The sequence below is a fragment of the Miniopterus schreibersii genome (genome assembly GCF_964146895.1).
Source record: "Miniopterus schreibersii genome assembly, chromosome: 18".
NCBI lineage: Eukaryota > Metazoa > Chordata > Mammalia > Chiroptera > Miniopteridae > Miniopterus > Miniopterus schreibersii.
The window spans coordinates 16,809,329-16,825,922 of NC_138121.1; positions in this window are offsets into that span (position 1 = coordinate 16,809,329).

Consider the following 16,594-nt stretch of genomic DNA (forward strand, 5'->3'; position numbering starts at 1 on the left):
CCCCCCCCCAGGATCGAGAGCCAAACGGTCGCGAGCCCCCCCCCGTCAGTGCCATGTCTTGGCTGCGGGCCAGCGCTGTTTTGTTTTCATTATCACACGCTACTTTGCAATTTGCATAAATACAGGGTTATTTTTTATCGTGTCGCCCAAAAGATAGAAAGAAGAAAAAAAAAAAAAAAAAGAGAGAGAGAGAGAGAGAAGTCTTTGTTGTGTAGGAAAGGGGCTCGCTGCCCACTCATGGTGGCTTCGGGAGGAAAACGGGCCAGGAGGCGGCAATCACGGAGAGAAAGGAACCCGGGGGAGACAAAAAGGGGGATTTAAAAGATGACTGCAGGGCACTGGGCTCGGTGGAACCAAGCGTTAGGGATACGTTTTCCTCTGTGGAGAAGAGGCAGGGCCTTGGACAAGCAGAGAAGGGGTAAAGACCGCCGCGGTCAAACCCGGGCCCTGGAGGACACACGTGTCCCCGGGGCCGGAGGAGCCTGCCCTCCCCTGCTGCTCTCCGCCGTGGTTTTCCAGCGGGCGAGAAGCTTTTCGCACCTTGGTCTTTTCTCCCCCCTAAGCTTCCCTGCAGCTCGAGCAGTTCCACCGAGTGTCCCGAATTGCACCTGCCCTCGTGTGGGGTGGAACATGCACCCTCCCGGTGGCTCGCTCGCCTTCAGGAAAGTGGGCACAGGGATGTCCTAAGTTAAATGACGGGCCGTGGATGACCTTCTCTGGCCTGCTCTGAGCCCTGGCCCCCTGAAGTCCTGCCTCCAGGCGGGGGGCGTGAGGCATGGTCCCGAGCGCCAGGGAGCGGCCCCCCGTTTCAGAAGGAGCGCCTGGCTCTCTCAGGCCATCCCATGGCTCCCCTCCCTTTGATTTCCTATCCTCTTGTCCCTCCCCCACGCGCCCTGTTTTTTGCGGCAGTGAAATCTCCTTGGGATACCCTGCTCTTTTGTCCCATTGCTCTCTGTATCTCCCCCTGGCCTGGCAACTGGGGGGATGTGTCACCTTAGTCATCCAGAGTAGGACCTCCGCGTGAGGCTCCAATCCCAGCACCCTCTGTCTTGAAAGGAGCTCTCCGCTTTATCAGCCAGCAGCAGCAACAGGAGGAACACAGATTTTATTATTATTATTATTATTATTCCCTTTCGGGCTTCTGATGAGCTCCAGCGACCCAGTTAGCAGAGGAATTTATATGGCACAGGCTGAGGTGCCCCTACTCATCACAGCGATTCAGACCCACTCGTGAATTCCACCAACACCACATCTTCCCGCAACACGGGTCAATCACAGCACCAGGCCTTCCCGAGTAGGTCCGCCGGCGCAGGCACCTGTGAATATCACAATTAAAGAAAAGGCAAAGCGGGGTGACTTTTGTGTATCACCAAGGCCACCCGAAGGCTGCCCTGCGCATCCTTCGCTCTGTGCGTCTCACATTTTTCTAGTATACGCGCCAAAGAGGCCAAGTGCGCCAGAAGGGAGCGTTATAGAGGACTCAGAAGCGGCTAACTCATGGCGAGCCCATGTGTTTTCCTCCGATCATTAAGACACGATGAAACTTCAGGGCTCTTAGAAACTGATTTCCCGCTTCCAGTCTGTACGCTTCCCCAACATAGTTAAACTATTTAAAATAGCTCCACAAAGAGAGGTGTCGTTAGCTCCATTGGTATTCCATTCCAGTTGGGTACGATCACGATATCGTTGCACGCTTTCATCTATCCACAATTTCATTCCAGATCTGTCCTTACATACATCAATCTCTAGCATCTGTCTGTCCATTTGTCTAGATATATTCATTTATATATCAACTATTTACTCTGCTTCCCAGTCATCTATTCATCCATGTGTATCTAGATATCCATTTTCTAACCATATATTGATCTATGAATATCTTCCTATTATCTGTCATCTACTTGTCTATCCATCTGTGTTACTCATCTGTTTTCCTATTTGTTATTTATGTATCCATCCATTCAATCATCTGCCCCTTGCTTATCAGTTACCTTTTTAATTCGTGCCTTTTGTTAGCTCTGTTCTTAAAAGAATCCCAGATTCACATTCTCAATCATTTTTAAGGTAAATAATGCCCGATTCCCAAATGAAGTCCATACGTGCTGTACACTCGGCTGTCTGTTCTCCTGGTGTGAAAGTCCTGTGAGCTAAAGAAGTCCGTCGGTAAAATCACATGATGTTCAATGAGTTAAAAACGAGAAGGAAAATGTTTTTTCCTGGATTCCTGGAGCATTTTCCTTACAAATAAAAGTATGCATTTCTGCTCCCTCTTAAACCTCGGCCTTAAGAGGGGGATTTCAGATAGCTTATACACGTAAATCTCATGCAGGCTCTTATATCGGCCACTTCGAGACCTTTATACAAGTGGTCCAGTTCGACCAGAGCTAACGTGAGGTTACTTTTCCCATAAAGCAAAACAGATACTAAACCTCAACGTGGCAATGAGGTTATACATGTTTGCCTTATCCTGTGTCCAGGTTGGGGTCCAATAGCAACTTGAGAACTAAAAAAAAAAAAAAAAAAAATTTGTTTTTCTCATTAATTTTATCCAGAACATATTAAAGTCTGGCCCAAACCTTGAGATTCAACACTTTCTCAGAGTGACCCCTCACGGTTAGCTCCAAAGAAACGGAGCCCAACAAAGCATCACTGGGTTGGGGAGAAATGTTCATGGATGGATCTCGTTTCTCGTTGGGACAGAAACTATAGTTTGCTGCCGTGAGTGAGGACTGGAGAGTTTGACTGGCTTTGCTTTAGTGCATCAGGCGTCCAGGTCAGAACCCTCATCAAGCAGCTGATCTTGCCTCTGCCATCTCTAGTATTCTTTCCGTTTTTAGGCAGTTTTACCAGGTTGAATGGAAGGCATGCGTGATGTGGCTCTGAGGTCACCCCGATCACTGAAAATGTAGTCGTTATGCTCCGGAGCCTGGTGATTAAGGAGCCAGATTGCCTGGGTTCAAATCCCGGTGCCACCACAACTGAAGTCATTTAATTTCTCCGAATCTCACTTTCCTTGGTTGTAAAACTGAGATAATAATAACAGTCCCTAATGGGGGATATTGGGACGATTAAATGAGATTATAGATGTAAATTGCTCCACATCGAGCCTATACATCATGAGGCCCAACAAAGTGAGTTCTAATAGTCGTTATTGTTATTGTTTTAGCTTTGACGTCTTTGCTTTAAACATCTACCTTTCTGTAACCCGGCAGCTATGACGACATCGATTACTTTTATTTTTGAAAATTAGATTATCTTCTAGTTACCATGGATGGGAGGAAAAGGTGGTAAGGGAAGCATCCTCCCAACTCTGGAAACAGAAATTTTCTGTCCTCGAAGCAGTGAATTCTGCACTCTCCACCCGGAGCTCAGTCTTTATTCCATCTTCTAAAACTCCTCTCATAAATCAGTGTCATCTCTCCCGATAGGAGAGTTGATTCTTTCCTAACCTAAAACAATTTTGCAAAAATCTTATTAAGAACCACAGGTTAAAAAGAGTATTGTCAAAACTTTCTCTTTCCTTTTCTCTCTTTACTTTATTACCACCCTCATTTTTTTTTTGTCATTTAACTCCAATTACGAGATGCTAAGTGCTTTTGGAAATTTCGTTGTTAATATCTTCTTACAGTGCTATTAACGTAAATCAAGTTTAATAGTGTCCCGGCAAGTGTAAAAGGAATCAAAAATTCAGTACTCAGGAATCATTCTGTAATTTCAGCATAAAATGTTAATAGAAATAATATCCAATACCATAAAATATCGGTAAATTCAACTTTAAATATACGTGATGAATTACTTCACCATCCTATAGCACTGGTGGGATATCCTAGCACGAAGTACTTATAACTGGCAGAACCATACCTCAGTCCTGCCCGGGCCGCCAGAAGTCCCTTCCTCCGCTTCCCCCTTACTCGCCAATCCTGGCAGGACAGACGGCTTCACGGCAGGCGTTTCTTCAACTCAGACACACTGAGCTATTTGTCCATAAGGAAAAATGACTCAGGATCAGGGTGGGACGTACAGTCCACTTGAAGGAACTTCGGATTAATAAGAACAAAGACCGTGCATTTCCGTTCTAAGAAAATTGATCAACAGCTGTAAGGCCTTAGCTCCATGTAATCGGCAGAGATGACTAAGACAGAGGCCCTGTCCTTTGGGCGCTCACGTCTCACGTGACAGGCCAAGGCCAGGACGCGTACGACCGACAGCATTTCAGGCCCAGCGGAGGCAACTGCTATCACTCCGCCCACACAGGAAGCTCTAAGGGACCAGCAGTTGGCCAGTTAATTTTAAAAGTTGGCGAAAGCAAGGGACACATAAAAATATGTATAATGCCATGCACTTGAAGCATTTGAAACTTAAGACAACATCTTTTTGCGTGGACTGCTGCCCCGTTGCCTGCCTGTAGTGAGCGTCCAGTCTTAGAAGTGAAGGAGAGTGTAAGGCACCCAGGAGGCCGTCGGAGCTCTGGTTGCTTTACCCCCTCAGCAGTTTTTAGCAACTCACCCGAGTGTTCTCACAGAATTCGTTTAGCTTTGACAGAAACAACTCTTTTTGTACCTATATGCCTCTGCTTTGAATCTGAGTAAGGTATGAATTACATTAATAAGAGTAACTTTCATAGAGAGATTTGGGGACAAACATAACTGACTCTTAGAATGGATACAACTCTTAGGGTGCGCCCAGGACTGCTCAGGTGCTCCAGGGTGTAGGCTTTACCTGGGCCTCATAGGGTGCCGTGGGCATCCGTCAGCAGGGCTTCCAAAGGGAGTGGGGAGTGACTGTCAGTTCAGCTAGTAACTGAAGTGGGTGCTTAGGGAGTTTCTACTCCATACACAGAAGGGTGAGCCCAGGGACCAAGAAATGCAATGTTGGGTCGGAACGAAGATCCACATGGGCCGATAATGAATCTGTGCTGGGATCCCACGATGTAGAGATGGGTCCGTCTGGCATTAGGGAGTCAGGTCAGCATCTCGAATACCCCTAATTGAACAATTTTTGTGGCTCTGACCAGCAGACATTTAGTCAAGCCTTCTTAAACCGGGCTTTATTTACAGCCTATATGGATATTCAAAAAAAAAAACAAGTCTCAAATGTTTTCTATCTATTGTAAGCAGTCATATTTTTTGTATTTGTCCTAAAAGAGCTTTCTTTAAACCCATATTTCCTCAAGTGTGGAATGCGCATCCCCAGCGTCGTCAAAGACCATGTTTGGAGGTACACTAACACCTTTTAAAAAAAAATTTAACATTGAGGCATATATACAGGTATAACCAGCGCATAATATCATGATTCGATGGATATCTTCTCTCAGGATGAGGCTAAATCTATTGAAGCAAAATGGTGAGTCTACTGGGAGAGAGTAAACCACAACGAAGGTGACACAGGCACAGGACAAAACCCCGGAGGCGGCAGTCAGGCGATCGGCGTTTAGGAGGCCGGCTGCAGCTTTGAGAGATATTTCCGAGTTCAAGCAAGTGCAGTATTCTACAAGTCAGCCACTCTGCCCCTCGGACTTTCCCAGCAGAAGATTCTGGAAGTCACAGGTAGCCTGTGTTCATGAGAAGCAGCTCACCTTCCTGATTTTGTGCCAGTTTCCTGGGCCTTACTGTCTTTCTCCATTTGACTGAAGCATTGGGGTTTCCACTCACAGGCCTGTGTTTAAAAAAGACACCTGAGAGGCCTCTTCTTAACGAACAACTCCAGGTGGCTGGTGCAATCTTTCATCCGTCTGCCAACACATAGCCCTTTTCGCATAAATAAGACTGTGTTGGCCGCAGTTCTGCAAAAGCCCTTCTTTCTTGCCAGGCCACACCTAGACGTGTGGTGCAGGGTGCTCAGGAACAGCACTCGAGGAGTACTGCTGGCAACTTGCTCAGGTGAGCTCAGCCTGCTCTTCATGGCTGTCCAGTGCAAAGTTCCACGTCTAGGAAATCGATACAACCATGGAGGAATGATCTAGAAACTCAGTATGGGGCTGACTTGAACAAGAAAAATTTCTGAATATTTTTTTGTAGACATACTGTGCTGCTAAATCCACTTTTTACTTTGCATTTTCTCACGTCATAAGAGAAAGTAATACTCTAAAGCCAAGTATTTTCAACATGCCATTTGCATTGTTGATCTTGGTATATGGCACTCATATGAGGAGAGATTATTCACACCTGGTACGTACCTTGTTCATCTTTAAAAAAGTAATTGTGACCAGCAGTGACAACTTCGGGATCTGCAGTGTTACAGCAGTGTAAGAGAAAGACGGGGGAGGCTCCTGGGAAACAGCCAGAGACGCGAAATTTAAAAAGGGCCCTTCCTCATCTCTGAGTTCTGTCTGATAGGAAGTATATTAAATAAAATATAATTTGTCCATACAGTGACGTACTGTGCAGTTGTGTTGTGAAGTGCTACTTAAAGACAGGGAAAGTATGTATAACACATTGATAAGTGATTCTTTAAAAAGTTAAAAATAGCATCGATAGGAGATCCCAATTTTATTTTTAAATCTATAAAAAGATACAAAATTTTAAATAAAATGTATACCCACTTGTAAACAATCTATAAAAATAAAATACACACTTATAAATAAAGATGCATAAAATATATACACCCAAAATTGTAACTGTAAACAGAAGTATTATGTTGTGTGGTTTTTTTCTTCTTTGCGTTTTTTACATTTTCTAAATTTTCTACAATGGTCGCTTGTCTTTTATAAGCAGGAAAAAAAAGCACATGATATACAAATATATGTCTGTATGTATTTATTACAAGGCAAGGTACAGATAGCAACCTGACATACAGAATTACTTTCATTTATGAGCCATTTGGCTTTAATGCCACCAATTTTGTAATTGTAGAAGCATGTTTATCCAGTAAACCCTGTTTTCCATTATGATCATGGCTATGGGCTGGGAATGTTGTGATTAGTCAAATCTTCTTAGAAGTATCCCACATGGAGTACCAGTTTTCAGAGAATTCGAATATAAACACATGAAACTAGGCAATATAAAAAATAATTTAATCATCTCAAGTTGATTCAGAAGGAACCTCATAATCCCTTCGTGCTCCAATATTCTTTTCATTTTGAACATCGGTGACCTCTGAGTGGGGAAAGCACAGAGGTGACAGTTAATAGCTGTGCCCGGTTCAGTGCCCAGCTCAGCTTCTCCCTGAAGACTTTCTGGCCTGTCCATCCTACAAATGGCTCCCTCTCTGAGTCCTCAAGTTTTTAGAGCATAGAGCTCACCTTCTCACATCCCCTCAGCTCCTTCTCTGCCTCTGGGGTTCCAGACCCTCATCTTGGACTCCCGGAGGCCCCCGTCCTGACCAAGGAGGAAAGCACAGCCTCGAGCTCGATCTTCTAGGGAGGTCAGGATGAAGTGAAGTCCAGGACCTCAGATACGGTGGCCCGACTACTACAATAGGGTCCTGCCACGCTTCCTGACATTCCTTGTCCCTGATGAATTCCAAGGTGCATTGGCCCCAGGGATCAGTCTTTGAGTTCCTGTCTTAGTGCACTTGGGCTGCTATAACAAATCCCATAGACTGAGGGGCTTATTAGTAACAGATTTATTTTTCACAGTTTGGAGGCTGGGGAGTCTAAGAGAAAGGCCCTGGCAGATTCCTCTTTCTCTCTTCCCATGAAAAAAGTGGGGTGTGAGCTCTCTGAGGTCTCTTTCATAAGGGCACAAATCCTATTCATGAAGGCTCCACTCTCATGACCTAATACTTCCCAAAGGCCCCGTCTCCTAATACTGTCACCAAGGGGATTGGTTTCAGCATGTAATTGGTGGGTGGGGGGTGGGCACAGGCATTCAGTCTATAGTAACTACCTTGTTCTTGGTGACGGTGCTCCTTCCCAGGGCTACAGCCTTGCCCCATATAAGATATGCCCAGCAATTGCCTAGAGCACTCTTGCTCCCCGCATGCATCTTCCCTCACACACATGAACACATGCATCCCCAGTGCTGCACCAGAAAGGTTTCAGGGACTCTGCCACTGACAGAGCACCCTCTGAAGATTAGAAAATAGAGACTATTCTTGGAAGGCAAACAAACACACACAAGAGTGCAGCCCCACAGGCCTTGAATCTGGCTGGCAGGGTGCGAGGCACACACATTTCCGCTCCCAGTAGCTCCCTCCACTAGGCACCTTTGTGTACCACAAAAACTATACATCGAGCAGAGCGGCACTGAGGGTTTTCATAGTCAAAGAATTTTAGAAAACACTGCACGTCATATCAGAGCTTTAGAATGTGCACTGAGTATATTCAAAGGCTCTGTAAAGACCTGGATACCGAGACCTATTTGACTTCCCTTAACCTAAATTTGGACCACATTTTTCAGACTTATTTGTCAATGAAAACCATTCCATTAAAAAAAAAAATGTTTACAGTTCACCTAGATTTTCCTCAAATATATTTTACAAAGGAGATCTTACCCAGTTTCCTGGGACCCTACTGACCAGAGAAGGCGGCCTTCAGGCTCTCAGCAGCCTGGACTCCCGGCCAGGGCCGGCCCAGAAGCAGCCACCACTAAACTCTTCTCCCTGTCTCGTGGGCCATTCCTGTCAGTTCAGAATCTCTTATCACCAACCATCTGTAGAAACACTGATAGGAAACTGAAATACCTCTCAGACGGAGGGCTCACAGGTCTAACTGGGCATCTCTTAGGTGCAGGTTCTGCCAGAGTTGGCAGATCTCACCCCGTCTCAACTCCCTCCTGTTCCACAGTGTGACTCATCCACAGACCACCCGCGCCACCCCCTAATTATTTTGTATAATTCTTTCCTTGCTTCTGGGATACCCAACTGGAGCCCTTGGAGGCAAGGACAAGAACTCATCAGGCAATACTGATGGAGTGCCTCTAGTTGCCGGGACACGTGGACAGACTATAAGAGTAAAATATGTTAATAGCGCGCCTTGTTATAAACAAGCACCGCAGCAACATTAGATCTGTGTGTTGCTTACATGAATTTCTGTTACCGTGAAGAAGAGCAAAAATCAGACCTAAGAACCCAAGTGTCCATACACAAAATGAGGTAGATCCATACAGCGGAATATTATTCAACCATAAAAAGAAAAGTACTGATACCCGCTATATATGAAGGAACCTTGAAGATACTTTGTTAACTAGAGGAAGCCAAACACGAGGGGCCACATATCGTGTGATTCCATGTATAGGAAACATCCGGAAAAGGCAAATCCGTAGAGACAGAAAGCAGATTTGTGGTTGCCAGGAACTGGGGAGAAGAGAAAATCAGGAGCGAATGCCAGTCAGAACAGGATTTCCATTTGGGGGGTGAGCAAGTCCTGGAATTGGGTCATAGTGATGGTTGTACCACATCGTGGATGCCTTAATGCCACTCAGTTGTATACTTTAGAATGGTTAAATGATAAATTTTACGTTATGTGTTTTTACCACAATTATTATTTTTTTTTAATCAAACTAATTCTCAGGAAGCTCTGGGCACAGCGGAGATGCTTAAAAGAATTAGTCAGGTCCTTCCCTGGAGCCAGCCCGGGATTACTCTCCACAGCCCTCTTCCAAAAGTTTCCTCGGGCAGGTTGTTCACCGCATCTCGGTGGTGAGATTTTGCAGTTGGAAATTCCTCTTAGTCGCATGGGCCAAGCACACCGAATCGTTTTCTTCCTCTTGTTTAGGCATGGTTATGATACATTTCAGACTTTTCTGGGGTGCTGTCTCTCGCCTCCGAATGTGTGTAAATCTAGGGAAGGCCATACTTTGTATTAGGCTCCATTCCGGATACCCCATCCTGTGGATGAGTGATTCCAAAACTACACTAAATCTGGAAAAACTGAAGAGGCCTGAGAGTTGGGGTGGGGAGGTTGGAGTGTCATAAATAAAAGCTTTCACTCTCCTAATAAAACTGGAGGAAACCATGACTTCTGCACTCTAGAAATGACTCGTGGACAATATAAATCACCAATAAGTATGTTTTTCATAAATTCTGGCAACTGTAGGTTGAAAGAAACTAGATATTTTTGGGTTAACTACAAAGCCACCAGCAGGGGGAAGTATACAAAGGGATGTTGGGACTGCCTTGGGGCCCCAAAGTGTCCTGGGCTCCTCTGTAAACAAGGAGATTTCCTTTGTGCCTTTAGTAGAAAAAAAAAATAGTCCTATTGTGAGGCTGTGAGAGAAACAACCTTTAATCCTTGCAAAGCCCAATAATATTATGTATATTGACTAAAACCCCGTTGAGTGGGCCTGACGGGGTTTTTTCATTACCACGGTACATTGTAACCTAGCTACCTTTGAAAAGTAACCAACATCAAGAGGCACTTGACATTTGCAAAGTATTATGGGTGTCCTCTCTATGTCCTCTCAAGTTCCCAAATTTACAATGGTCTTAATTTAAAAGTTAAGCCAGGGGATCAATTGCTTAGCGTAGGGCCAGGCTGCCCTTTTTAAAACAAAACAAAATATACCAAACCCCTGTGGGCCAGTGTGACCTGACTTCCTCATGTGGTTCAGGGTTTGGTGGGTTGCATGTTGTCTTGTGTGTAATTTTGAAGGAAGGTGACTGGACCCCAACCAGACGGTCATGTTCCACTCCTCCAGGTGTGGCTGAGATGTACAAAAGCAGCAGCAGCTGGTAATGAGTCGGTGAAAATGAAAAAGGAACATAAGTAGCTTCTTTAGCAAATCCCCTGGAAATGACACGGAGCCTTGAGGATCGATAGCATCGATCTATCCCAGGGCTATAGCGCCACTCCATCTGACACGTCTGCAAAAGTCAGCCCTGGGAAAACAGCAACATTATTACAGGCAAAACTGTGACCAAATCAACTGGGAAAATCAAACTCCAGCCTGCTTTCAGCTTCCTCTATTTGGGCAATGGCCATGGGTCAACATTAGAACAAGGATCACGCTGAAATCCCAAGGGAGAACTTAAGCGGACCATGGCCTTGCTTTTGGCACATATCTTTATGACCCTCAGTGACATTTGTGCCACTATCTCTAACCGAAACCCAGGTCATTGTGTAAATCTAGACTCCAGGACTAGGAAACTGGGGAGTCTAAGTTATATTTTTGAAAATGTTTAGGTAACATTGGAATCTGTCAGTGTTTCCTATCAAAATCAGGCATGCTGAAATCATTACTAAGCAAATTCAATTTGTTTACTATAGGCCGGTTCTAAGACTACAAAGATGATGGGCTAAGTCTTGACTCTGGAGTTCACAGCCTTTCCAGGGAGATGGATATAATACTAGTGACATCCGGTATAAGAAGAACTATTGTAGCAGATCTTGGGAGTGCTCTGGAAACCCAAAGGAGGGGAACCAACTCAGTTCAGGAAGGCTTTGCAGAGACACTGACACTTAGGCCAGAACTGGATTTGAGAGAGGTCCTGAATGCCATAGTTAAAGGGTTTGGGTTTGCCCTGAAAGTGGCGAGGAGCCATGAAGCAAGGCACTAACATAATCACAATGCAGTTTTGGAAAACTAACTCAGATGGCAAGTATATCAGTCAGCTGTTGCCACAATATTGCTGTGTAACAAACCGTCCCAAAATGTAGTGTCTTAAAACAGCAAACATTTTTTTCCCCTTGTGTAGCTATAGGCCGGCTTTGGCTCTACTGTGCTTATTTGGGATAAGCTAGGCATGGCTCCAGGTTGTGATATGGGTTCAAGTCAGCTCTCAGTGTTTTGTCATTCCTCAGGCCAGGCTGATTATTCTCAGAGTAGATCACCAGAGCCTAAAGGTGGGAACAGAGAGATGCAGTGCCTGTCCAGGCCTCCATTCAGAGCTAGCGCGCGCACACACTCACACACACACACACACACACACACACACTCACACTCCATTAACCCAGTCAGGTTAAACAGTTAAGCCGCACACCGATTCAGTGAGGAAATACATTCCACTTCTAGTGGGAAGAACCACAAAGTCACAAGGCGAAGGTGTAGATGTATAATCCCAATACACGGAGAGCATGAAGAATTGCAAACAGCGGTTCATTCCACTACACCGGGAGCGGAACAAGCTGGGGGTGGAGAAATCACAGGCAGGCTGTGCGGTGTTGAGGAGGTCCATGTACAGCACACGCGAACAATGCGCTGGGCGGCCCAGAGCACTCTTCCAAAGCTGCATAGTCCAACCAAGTTGGCCTCGCCCATCTACGTGGAACAGGGAGAAGACGCCAGCTAGAACATTATTAAATGGTTGGTTGAAACACTTAGGAACTCCTGGTTGAATTATAGTCTTGGCAGCAGCTGCCTTCCAGACCCATCTGGTTTGAATTGGCAAAACTGCAGCTGTGCTTGTTGGTGTGGGTGAGCCTTTCTTTGGAGCCATGGGCCTGCCTGGAAGGGTGGAGAGAGGGGAGAGGGTGAAACCTGTCATGAAAAATGGGTAGAGGGAAGGGCGGAGCTCCTACCGTTTCGTTGCGCAACATGGAAGCGGGCCTGCGGTTCCGGACGGGAGCGCGGATTCTGGCAGGATTCCTGGGTCCCCTCTGCTTCTCTCGCCGAACCCAGGAGACGCTGTCACATCACATACTTGGGTTATGAATTGATTGTTTCGCTTTTATGGGACTGGTATAATTAGTTTCACATTTTTAATTTATAGCATCAGCTAAGCTTTTTAATCCGTTATTTACGACAGAGAACTAAGAACTAAATTGCCTCCTGCCCCCCTCGCAGAAAGCCTTTCAGCCCCACAGTTTGTAATCAGTTGTTGGCTGAGACATGGGGCCTTCTTCAAGGAGAACTTGTCACGGGGGAGGTGCCGCAGCTTCTTTGGATTTCTTCGTAGTTGAGTCCTGGAAACCCTGAAGAAGCAGCAGCAGCAGCCTGAAATGTTTAAATGGAGTAATGTTTCCCTACACCTCTGCTTTAGGAGAGAGCGAGGCTGGCAGGGATGAGGGACTCGTGCCAGAAAAGTTGCAGTGAAAGAAAGACTCTTCTGTTTGGTCACCTTTTCTGTCTTTGGCCGGCTCCTATGCAGGACGCAGGCGTATCGTTATTTTTCTGAAAATCACTAAGGGAACGTTAGCAGCTGAGAAGTGACCTCGAGCTGGGATGCGTGAGAGGAGGTCCGCGTCGGGCACCGCGGGTCCTGGGGACCAGGCACGCGGAGGGCGGAGGAGCCTGGTGTTCTTCAGGCTCGCGGAACGGGGCTCCCGGCGCATCTGGTCTGGTTTGGGAGGGAGAGCAGCTGAGAGCTTTTTGGCATCTTCCTCCTGTTGAGTGGTATTGACGGCCACACCATAAGTCACTTTAAAAAAAAAAAAAAAAATCACAGTCACACTTGTAGATCTGGAAAGACAGGATGCCCCAGAGCGCACGCTTAGCACCGCCGCTGAGATGGCACCGGGGAGCGTGGACCGCATCCAGACTGGTAGCCCCCGGCGAAGCCAGAGCTGGAAGCTGCAGTTTCGGCGTCAACCCCGACTTTGATCCTTCGCCCAAGCCCATCTGAGCGGGAGCGTTGAAGGGTTAAAGATGAAGGGCTGGGCTGTGGCAGGAGCAGCTCCTGCGGGGCCCCCGAGGGCCCCAATGCCAGGACGGGGCCTCCCCTTCCCCCCCCCACCTGTGCGGAGGGGTCTCAGTGTTTACTGAATGTTAAAGAAATACCAATTGAATCGTATGTTTAATGAGGTGAATCAAACATGTAATAAGATACACATCTATTAAACAGTTGTGAAATCTCAGTAAATATGTTCTTAATAATGAAGGGTGCAGATGGCTTGCAGATTGGACCAAAGAACAAAGACTGGGGGAGCTTATGGAAGGAGTAAGAGAGCCATCTTCTGAAAACGGAGAAGACAGCTGATTTCCAGCCAGAATTTGATACATGTATCTGCTCTCAGCTAGAGCAAAAACGGGACCCAGGCCCACAGAGGGGAAGGCTATAAACTTCGAAACCTGAAGGCCAGGAGAAAGAGCGACAAAAATTAAAGGCAGAAAAATGGTGGCTCCCCAAAGGTCCCCAGTGTTTTAAACAGACCTTCAGGTTTTAGCAATAGACGATTCTCAATATCACACGTTTACCCCCTCGAATGTCCCCAAACTGCAGCAACGAGCCAAGTATTGGAAAACAAAAGAGTCACATGATATGCGGGGAAAGGATTATTAACTTGTTTTTCTTTCTCTGAAAAGTGGTAATTATCATATTATATTGCAATACGCTATTGACGTTACATCAGAAAACTACTATTGAAACCCCATCTCTTTCTTCTTGCACACATAGGTCAGGCTAAGAGCGTGCTTAAGCGTGATTGTTTGCCAAGTAATGGGTGCTTAGAGTTGAGAGGAAAGAGGGGGGGAAGCAAAATTTGCAGAGGCAGGGTATCTTAGAGCGTGGATTCTGAAATAAACACGAGGCTTATGGCCATGCCTCCCAACCTTTTGCAAGCCTTTGCACACATTGAAAACGATATTTGTTCGGCAGACTGGAGTAATGGAAGACTGGATGCAATCAGCCCAGGAGCCCTGATCCCTCAGGCATGGATGGCCATGCCATCCTGAGGGCAAAAGAATCACTGTCTCACCACACTGTCTGGGACGCTGTGTCCTGGACCATACAGAGGCACTAGAGCCTCCAGACCCCAAACGTGACATTCCGTCTTTCCCATCAGATGCCACCCACCCCAGCTTTGAAATCATCAAAAACTGTGCCAATGTCTATACAAGCATAACAATAATTAATAGCTTCCTGCTCCCCATGTATTTCACATTGTTCTAAGTATTTACGTGTCGTATTAACTTATTTAAACAACACAATAACTGTGAGCTAGATATTATCATCGCCTCCATTTAAGAAATAAGGAAATCGAAGGTCACAAAAAGAAAGCCACTTCCTCAAGATCCCCCAGCTGGTGAGATCCAAAGCCAGCTGGCTTGGCTGGAGAGGGCATATTTGTAACTTGTACTCAGTAAATACTGTATCAGTATTTTGCAAGAATTTCAGAGTCATGGGTCACCAAGAAAAGCCTGTTTGTAGAGCACACCGAGGAAAACACTTGGAGGCAGCCCACAGCCCCAGGCACAGGGGGGAGGGCAGATCAGCAAGTGGGCTGAGTGGCTTCCTAGGGTCCACACTGGAACCCACTTGCGCCCTCGGGCACGCCGTGGCAAAGGGGGGACGTGCTGCTCTATCCAGCTATCCAGGTGCTCCCAGCAAAACAAAAGCCTTGCAGCAAGGCAGCGGGTAGACTAGATGCGCGGCAGAAGTGGACAAAGCCCCTATGCTGACATGCTGGGGAGTCTTTATCATGTTTGGTGTGCGAGTGCATCTGTTGGCATGAAGAGGTGTTCATGATATATTATGTAAAAAAACACACCAAGCGATGCCCTCGCCGGTTTAGCTCAGTGGTTAGAGCATCGACCAGTAGACTGAAGGGTCTCAGGTTTGATTCCAGTCAAGGGTCAAGGATACGTGCCTCAGGTGCAGACTCGATCCCCAGCCCTCGTCGGGGCTTGTGCAGGAGGCAACCAGTTGATATGTCTCTCTCACATCAATGTTTCTTCTCTCTCTCTCCCCCACCTTCACTCTCTCTGAAAAGCAGTGGAAAAAATATCCTTGGGTGAAGATTGAAAAAAAAAAAAAAATCAAGTGACAAAACAGTATGTAGAGTGTGAGCTCATTTTCATTTTAAGAGAGAGAGTCACCAAGTATTTACAGCTATGATTATGATCTCGAGGTGATGGGATTACAGGTGGTTTTTTTCTTTTTTTCTTGTCTGTTTTCTCTGTCCTTTCTCTACAATAAACATGGATAACTTGAAAGTTTGTTCAAGAAGAGAAGTCACCTGCTTAATTCCTGCCGAAGAATTATTATTGTTCAGGTTCCATGTCCGTCTAAACATAGTTTCCCCAGACCAGTGGCTTTCGACCTTTCATTGTCATTGTGTTTAGCAGCAGAATTCTTTTTCTACTAAAATGTTACTTGTAGCCTCAAGAAGTTTTTTTAAAAACCCACAACAGATCAAATAGAACTTCTCCAATTGAAGCCAGGGGTGAGGCCCAGAGCCCACCCACTTACAGTCCCCTTCCCCACCACCCCACTCCTGATGGGCCTCGTTTACAAAATGCTACCCTGGACCACTCACTGCAGGAGCAGACTGGTAACCCAAAAAACATGCTCCGAAGGAATAAATCTATTTAAATTATCAAAATAACAGAGAAATAATAGAAAGCGTGATTGTTAAAAAGGAGATTATTTGGGATTTAAATGCATAAGCTTTTTGCCAGATCCTACTCTATGGATGCCAGGTAGGGGCCACCAGGTGGTTCACCGTCGTATCTAGCATGATGCCTTCGGCACAGGTGCAGGTAGACTTCCCCTGCTTTGTACTTTTACTTCTACTGCTTGACTTCTGCTCATTTCTGAATTGTCCTTAACTGTCACTGAACCTCAAGAAGAGTCCATAAGGAGGCCCAATGCCCAGAAACTCTACTTTTCACACCTTATTTAAGCTTGCTTTTGTGTTTACCTGCCTCTTCAAGGGGCAAGCCAATCGCAGTCGGTAGAAAATTATTTTAAAGAACTCTGGGTTGTTGTGTCTGTGCAATAAGGTTTTCCAACAACCAACATTCGTGGCGAGGGGAGACAGACCAGAACCCAGCCACAGCGC